The sequence below is a fragment of the Chrysochloris asiatica genome, unplaced genomic scaffold (assembly GCF_000296735.1).
Source record: "Chrysochloris asiatica unplaced genomic scaffold, ChrAsi1.0 scaffold00180, whole genome shotgun sequence".
Taxonomy (NCBI): Eukaryota; Metazoa; Chordata; class Mammalia; order Afrosoricida; family Chrysochloridae; genus Chrysochloris; species Chrysochloris asiatica.
The window spans coordinates 3,523,240-3,532,056 of NW_006408698.1; the positions used below are offsets into that span (position 1 = coordinate 3,523,240).

At 38.5% G+C, this 8,817-nt stretch overlaps 1 pseudogene; it reads left to right on the plus strand.

The window, feature by feature from the left end:
- The first annotated feature begins 4,815 nt into the window (after nucleotides 1-4,815).
- On the plus strand, nucleotides 4,816-7,492 carry LOC102812721 (annotated as a pseudogene).
- Nucleotides 7,493-8,817: the final 1,325 nt, after the last annotated feature.

Below are 8,817 nucleotides of genomic sequence, written 5' to 3' on the forward strand. Positions count from 1 at the left end.
TTAAATTTATTCTCTATCTTCTTCTTTTATATTAAGTGAGATTAACTTGGGCTTATTATATAATTTTTCCCAAGCATTATTAGGCCTTTCATTCAAGTAGTTACACAGTTTCCAGCAGTTTATGGATCCATAAATGGCCATCCGAATATTTGACAGATTATTGCAGGAGTACTAGCTGGGTTTTTTGTTGTTTTTGTTTGTTTGTTTGTATTTGTTTTTAATATTTTATTGTGAATTATGTGATAGTTTACATGGGAGAACATTAGTTTTATATTCATCCTATCGCATATCATTTCATTGCCATGGTTACAATCCCCTCCATGCATCATCAACCAACCAAAAGGTATATACCCTGCAACCCTGCCCCCCGGTTCTCAGCACACAGCCCCTCTCCATCTCTGAGTCTAAAGTCCCCAGACACTCCATATCGCCATGTCATCATCTCTGCCTTTATCTCTGGTATCACTTCTTCTCTGGGTAGGGCCCCGTTTTCCACTCTTGTCCCATGATGGTCCCATGGACCTCCACTCCTAGACTGCAAAGTCAATCGCTCCCCTACTTTTGATACAAAACAGCTACCTTTACATTTCCAACCCTCAAAATCAGTCCTGATAACAATTATTCACTATTGTATTACAAGAGACCTATCCGCATATCCTTTTATCAGCCCCACCCAGACAGATTGGATACAACTCAGTGGAGATTCTACCTTCCTCCGCGCCCTTTAACTCTAGGCTCCCTCTTGAAAGCTTGTAAACAGTCACTTCTTGCCTTTGTACCCCCCCTTTTTGGGTAGCCAATGTCCAAGTTGCCCATCCCTGTCTATTCTGTGTATGGAGGGGGTGGAAATGATACTCGCTGTAAAGATTTGTTCCTGCTTTTGAGCTACTGCATCCATAGGTGTAGGTCAAGTTCATCAAATTGTATCAGATTACTCTTTTTTTCCTCTTCTTTTTTCTTCTAGTTGAGCTCTGATCATCCAGTCATTGAAGCCAGGTCAAGTAGTTGTTATCTGCAAGTGTGGGTTTTCTTGTGCATATGTCCTTTCTTATTATCAGTGAGACACTTCACTCTCCACTCTAGTCCTCTGTGAATATGTCACTGACTCTGGGTTCAAGAATCTCCAGGTCTTGCTACACTGCTGGCCAACCAGATCTCCAGCCGGTTCACAGGACTCTATTGAATGTTGTAGGGTCCAGATCACAGCTTCATTGCTGTTTTTCCCTCACTTCTCCTTATCGATGACAAACGTGGTTACCATTCAGAGCGCATGTCTGCTCGGTATTCCCATTAAGTTTTAGTCTTGGAAGGAGGTTTGCCCTGAGGGAACCCGACCACTTGCCTTGATATCTCTTAGGCTAGCAACTTGCTTGTTCTTGTAGTAATCAGTAGGACTGCTGTTATTGTTTTGTATTTTTCCTGTTGGTTTTTCTTTCAAGAAGTGTCTTCTCTTCTTCTACCCACTCCAGGCTAATCTCCTTGTCGTTTCAAGTGGAAATTTCCCACCTCAGAAGATTCTGGATGCGGTTCAGGATTCCATCTACTATCTTATGTAATGCAGAGGCTCCACAGGAAGCCTTCTTCACTGGGCATGTTGTAGCCCCATTTTAGGTATTCCAATCAGTTATAGGTAGGAGACAGACTTACAAGCTTTCTATGGTTATATTTCTGGCTATTCTTTTCTCTCCCCCTCAAGTGTCTATTTTATAATGGTATGCCAGGGAAACCAAGATTCAAAAGACACTAGCTGGTTTTTTAAAAAGAATCAAGTGTAAGTGTAGCCATTAAGAGTAATTTTTTGCTCAACTCTTTTTTTTTTTTTTAATTTTTATTGTAATTTGAGTGAAAGTTCACAGGGCAGATCATCAGTTTTACATTCAACAAATCATACTCTCTGTTTCATTACAATGGGTATAATCCCCTCCAAGTACCATCAGTTAATAGCATTCCTCTCTATTCATTTTAGCTCTTTTTAAAAAAAAAAAAAAACACCTGATAAGGTGTATATAATAATTTAAACCACCAAAGGGCACATTCTGCAAGTCTGCCTCCTGGCCACCAGCTCTCTGTCCCTCTCTTTCCATGAATCTAGAGTCCTCAGCTGCTCCCTTTCTCCATGTCCCCATCTCTGCCCCCATTTGTGATGTTGTTGCTTCTCTGAATAGGGTCCTGCATTCTGCTTGTGATCTTCTCCATTGATGGTCCTAGAGTCCTCTGTTTCAGGACTGTAAGATTAACCACTCACCTATTTTTGTTATAAAACTTCTACCTTTACACTTGTGACAGTCACAATTACTCATTATAACAATTACCCACTATTGAAGCATAAGAATCTAATCCCATTTCTTATCTCTTTTCACCAGACTCATTGAGACAAGATGAAAATTATTTAATGGGGACTCTATCTTTCCCCACATGCTCTTAAATTAAAGTTCATCTTGAAACCTTGTAACCCAGTCACTTTGTGCCTTTACTGCTCCCTTCATTTTAGGTAGTCAATATCTAAGATGCCTGGCCCTATCTACCCTGTTGTTGTTATGTGCCGTGTTATGTGCCATGGAGTCGGAGTACAGAAACCCTGTACAGAGTTTCTGAGGCTGGAAATCTTTGTGGGAACAGAAAGCCTCATCTTTCTCCCATTTAACATCTGGTAGTTTTGAACTGCTGATCCTAAGGTTAGCAGCCCGATTCGTAACCACTACACTATCAGAGCTCCTTTGGATCACTCTGATGTCTGATGGATCTTGGTGAAAAGCAGAGAATATCAGAAAGATATTTACCTGTGTTTTATTGACTATGCAAAGGCTTTCGATTGAATGGCTCATGACAAGCTATGGACAACATTGTGAAGTATGGGTATTCATGAACACTTTATTGTGCTCCTGAGGAATGTGTATCTGGACCAAGAGGCAGTTGTTCAAACATAACATGGGAACACTGGATGGTTTAAAATTTAAAAAGGTGTGCAACAAGGTTGTATTCTTTCACCATGCTTATTCAACTTGTATGCTGAGCAAATAATCTGATAAGCTGGGTTCTATGAAAAAAAACATGGTATCAGGATTGGAGGAAGACTCATTAACAACCTGCGATATGCAGATGATACAACCTTGCTTGCTGAAAGTAAAGAAGACTTAAAAAAATATATCTACTGATAAAGATCAAAGAGCACAGCCCTCGGTATGGATTACATTTCAATGTAAAGAAAACAAAAACCCTCACCATTGGACCAGTAAACAACATTCTTATCAACAGAGTAAAGATTGAAGTTTTCAAGGACTTGATTCTTCTTGGATCAACTATCAACACTCCTGGAAAGAGCAATCAAGAAATCAAACGACATATTACATTAGGCAAATCTGCTGCACAAGATCATTTTAAAGTGTTGAAGAGCTTGACGACTAAGGTGCGCCTGACCCAAGCCATGGTATTTTCAATAACTTCATATGCATGTGAAGGCTGGACAGTGAATAAGGAAGACCATAGAAGAATTGATGTTTTTGAGTTATGGTGTTGGAGGAGAATATTGAAAGTGCCATGGGCAGCGAAAAGAACCAACAGATCTGTGTTGTAAGAAGTGCTTCTTGGAGGCCAGGATGGCTTAACTTCATCTCTCATACTTCGGACATATTTCAAAAGGGACCAATCGCTGGAGAAGGATATCATGTTTGTTAAGATAGAGGATCAGAGAAAAAGTGGAAGATCCCCAGCAAGATAGATTGGCAAAGCGGCAGCATCAATGGGCTCAAACATGGCAACGATAATGAGGTTGGCCCAGGATCAGGCAGTGTTTTGTTCTGCTGTGCTAAGGTCACTATAACTCGATGGCACCTAACAACAACAACAACAATCTACCCTGTATGCAGAAGGGATAGCAATGAGACTTGGTGTGAAGACTCCTTCCCTCTCTGTTGGTATTTTGTGCTACTACATCCATGAATATAGGTCACGTTCATCAAGTTGTAGCAATTTACCCACATTTCCTTTATCAATTTTTTTTTTTTTTAATCTTTCTCTTGCGGATTTCTGGTGTGGCGCTGTGGGTTAATGCACTGGACAGCAAAGTTGTTTGAACACAAAGGTCAGTAGTTCAAGCTCACCAGTTGCTCCTCAGAAACCCCACACAGGGTCCCTATGGGTCAGAACCCACTCAATAGCACTTAACAACAACATAACAGTCAAGTTCTGATTATCAAGCCATTGAGGCTAGGTCAAATGGGTACTACTTCAAGTTTGGGTGTTCTATGTGTCTCCCCTCACTTCATATCATCTGGATGCTTCACTCTCAGCTCTAGCCCTTTACTCAACTCTTAAAACTTGTCAATTTAGTCCACTATTATCTTCTTTTCTTTGAAAATGACTAGGATCTTAGCTGAATACAATATAAGTTTAATTTCATTTTCCTTGGATAATTAAAAGATACAGTTTCTGCGAAAGGAAGGATTTTGTCACTATTTTGTATCTTATAGTGCTAATGGATGGAGTCCTGGAAAACTCAGTTTGAACCACGAGGTCAGCAGTTCAAGCTCAGCAGCCACTCCTCAGAAACCCTATACAGGGTTGCTAAGGGTTGAAACCGACTCAATGGTACTTAACAACAACAACAATAGTGTTAGTGGAATCACGGCATTAAGAATTGTCACCCCCCCAAAAAAGGGACAATTCTTAATGCCACTAAATATCTTGAATCCATTAACAAGGTATTTAATGTCATTAAGAATTGTTTTTTTTTTTTAGAAAAAAAACTCCTCAAAGGGAAGAGTCGGATACCTTTCCCAGGAGTGTTGGCAAAAGTCCATATAATCAGAAGCCAGGATGTCTTCATCACATTTTTCCAGTCGACACAGACAGGATTTAAGTACTAACATGATTAGAACCAAAATTGCTCACTGGAAATTATTGTGCCAGAAAGAAAACAGGCATAAGGAATATGAACAAAACAGACACGTTGGTTTGAAAGATAGTAACAGTCCAATCTTAGAAGGTAGAATTCTTGCTCCATTAGATGAGACAGCTCAACAACTTGTTCCAGAAAAGTGCAGTGCCAAGCCAAGATCAACTAAAACTATTCTAGATCAACAGAAACAAATCCTAAATAAATACAAAGAAAAAAAGCAACTTCAAAAACTGAAAGAGCATAGAGAGAAAGCTAAAGGAGGAACATTTAAAGTGGGCCTTTATAGACCTGATCTAATCAGCCTGATTTTCTTTTGTCTCTTTCAAAACCAAATACTGTGAATACTGATCCCCAAAAGACGATTTCATCTTCTGTGTGCATTACAAGGTCAAAGGCCAAAGAGCAAATGGAGCTGACTAAGATTAATAATGGGAGGGCTGTTCAAACAATCCATTCTGGTCAGAGACCAACTTCTAAAAAGAAAGTGTTGGACAAAGAGAAAAAAGCTACACAGCTTGTAGTCCCTATAGCAATGAGAATGACTCAATCAGCTGCTCAGGCAGCAAACCAAATTGCCAGGGCAGTCTCATCTACCACAATAAGGAAGTCAGTTTCAAGAGCTATGAAAGGTAATGAACTAGAAAGAAAGTCACCAAATAAAGGAAGATCTGTCAAAAAGAGAGAAACAAACCTTACAAAGACATTGCATTTAAAGTTAATAGTGAAGAACACACAATGGATTCACAATTGAGCCCAACAAATGAAATATATCTAGATAGAATTGTATAAAAAGAAGAAAACGTATCTCAGACCAACACTGCAAAAATGAAAGAGAGAAATTCCTTTGTACCTAAAGATGTTATGTTCCAGCTACTGGATGGTCTGAAGCCTAACAAGTAACATCCCTGATTCCCAGAAAAGTCCATGTTTTCTCTATTCCTAGTTACACCTGGTCTCCTTTAAAGGCAGAACTTGACAAGACTGAAGAGACAACAAAAATAAAAAGAGATGACATTTTTGGTACAAAAATGTGAAACTCATACTACTGAGACAGTGAAGTGTCATTTGAGTTCTCCAGCTGTTTGTAAAAAAAGAACATGTCTTAACTGAAAATTAGTTACTACGAAAAATCCAAATGGCCTCCCAATAAAAAGAGGTCTCATCACTTTGGACAAATGAAGGCCAGATGTCTCAGCCACAACATTATGTGTCATATTTTAGAAAATATTCTCCAGTAAGAAACTGAAAAATTAACTTCACACTGTCTTTAGTGTGACAAGAAGCTTGAATTGGACTTTCCAGATGATGTACAACAGTTGATCAAACAAGACTTTTTATGAAGTAAAGGTTCAAGCAGTTTGAAGGGCTAGTAGATGATTGTAAATATTAATGAGGTGAAAAAGAGACTACATGTGCATATCTGGATGGGTTTGGGGATATGGTTAGTTTTCAGATAGATGATTAAATAAAAATTCAACAGTCTAAGAAAAATTGAGAAATCTGAGTGTCAACACCATAATACAAGCAAAAAAGTTGTTCCCAAAAAAGTCATGTCAAGTACAGCCAGTAAACCAATACAAGATGATGATGGAAGAAGTATAGCTAGGAATTGCCTGGCTGCCATAAAAAATGTGATGAGAGAAAGAATTAAGAAGGAAAAACAAGCTGAGATAGAAGTCTCTGTAATAAGTTGATACAATAGTACTTGATTCTGGATTTTTCAGAATTTAGAGTCCAGTTAAATCATTCTCATGTCTTTCTATCTCTTCTTAGTGTCATTCTCAAAGACTTAGAACACTTAAATCTGTCAGTAAAGCTATGTCTCAGAGTAGGGCTGAGATGAAGCTTCTAAGACAAACTATGGCACCAGAGAATCATGCTCTTCAGAGTACCAGAAGTGAACAACAAAGTGTTGATAAGAGTTTTCTTTAAAAAATTCCTGAAAACAGAAACATCATGGTAGAAGATGCCCAGAGTTCAGGACTACAACATTTAATTCAAGTAAACCATGATGCAGATAAGAGAAAGTTTGAGATGGATTGTTTACCAAGTGATAAGAGAAAGTTTGAGATGGATTGTTTACCAAGTGAAAGAATGAATTTGCCTCTAGTTTCTAGCAAAGTGGCAGATAATATCAATACTAAAAAAATAGAAGACATTTTGGATGTTTTGGAAGGAATGGAACTGAATTTATTCATTATAGCACAAGATATTATGATGATTTGTTGTTGTTGTTATTTGCCATGGAGTCGGTTCAGACTCATAGCGACCCTGCACAGGGTTTCCAAGGCTGTAAACCTTTACGGGAGCAGAAAGCCTCATCTTTCTCCCGCGGAACAGCTGGTACTTTCGATGTTGAGTAGTCCTAATAAATATATACCATCACAAAGTAACTTCTCACAGGAAGAAGAAACTAAAATTTCTTTATGTCCATCAATACTGTTTGATAATAAAATTCTCACTGCTGAATGCCATCTTCTTGATTCACTAGGCTTAAATGGCAGAAATTCATTGACTCAGCTGGAAAGGAAACATCAAGAACATGCCCAACAGATTTCCTTTGGTGGTAATCTGAGACTGCCTTTTCACTTCTAAGGCCCCTCAAGGGAGGACAACCAGAAGAAATTTGAATTTAAAAGTAAATCCAAAATTATTTTCTTTATATTACCAATGGCTGTGATATAGTCTTAGGAATATTGAAAATTTGAAGAATATGGATTTGTGTTCACTTGTTCAACCCATTTATACATTGTCATGCTAATTTCATACATTTGTTCATTGTCATTCTAATATTCTTTAGTGTTTATCAAAATATCTTAGATATGATACTATTTCTCAAGGGAAGTTGGAATATTTGGTACATTACTAGCCACATAGAGGAGTCCTGGTGTGGTGCTGTGGGTTAATATGCCAGACTGCAAAGTTGTTTGAAATGCAAGTTCGGCGGTTCAAGCTCACCAGCTTCTCCTCGGAAACCCCATATAGGGTTGCTATGGGTCGGAACCAACTCGACGGCACTTAACAACAACAAAAGCTACACAGAATGTAAGCTTAAAGCTAAATGTAGTTGCTTAGAACTAATGGAGAATTCTTAATCAAAATGTAAAATTGAATGTTGAACTATGCTAAACTTTTAATATCATATTCTTAGTTCAAACTCTTATAGCTGTTGATGTTGAAAAATTTCACACGTTGTATTTTTCAGAGTGTATTGAATTTCTTTAGTGGATCTTTCCATATTCTGAAGTAAGTTTATGATTATTAAATGATTAGAGGTGCCTACCCCCAAAAAACAAAGAATAGTTTCTTTTTTAAAAAATGTACAATTCTTAAAGGAGCTCTGGTAGTGTAGTGGTTGTGAATCCAGTTCCTAACTCAAGATAAGCAGTTCGAAACTACCAACTGTTCTGCAGAAGAAAGATGAAGCTTTCTGCTCCTGTAAAGACTTGTTGTTGTTGTTGTTTTTAGGTGCCATCAAGTCGGTACTGACCCACAGCGACCCTATGCACAGCAGAATGAAACACTGCCCAATCCTGGGCCAATCTCACTATTGTTGCCATGCTTGAGTCCATTGATGTTGCCACTTGGCCAATCCATCTCATTGGGGGTTTTCCTCTTTTCCTCTTACCTTCCACCTTACCAAACATCATATCCCTCTCCAGCAACTGCTCCCTCCTTACAATATGTTCAAAGTAAGAGAGACGAAGTTTGGTCATCTTGGCCTCTAAGGAGCACTCTGACTGTACTTCTTCCAAAACGGATCTACTTGTGCTATTTGCAGCCCATGGCACTTTCAATATTCTCCTCCAATACCATAACTCAAAGGCATCAATTCTTCTACGGTCTTCTTATGCACTGTCCAGCTTTTGTATGCATATCAGGTTATTGAAAATACCATGGCTTGGGTCAGGTGCACCTTA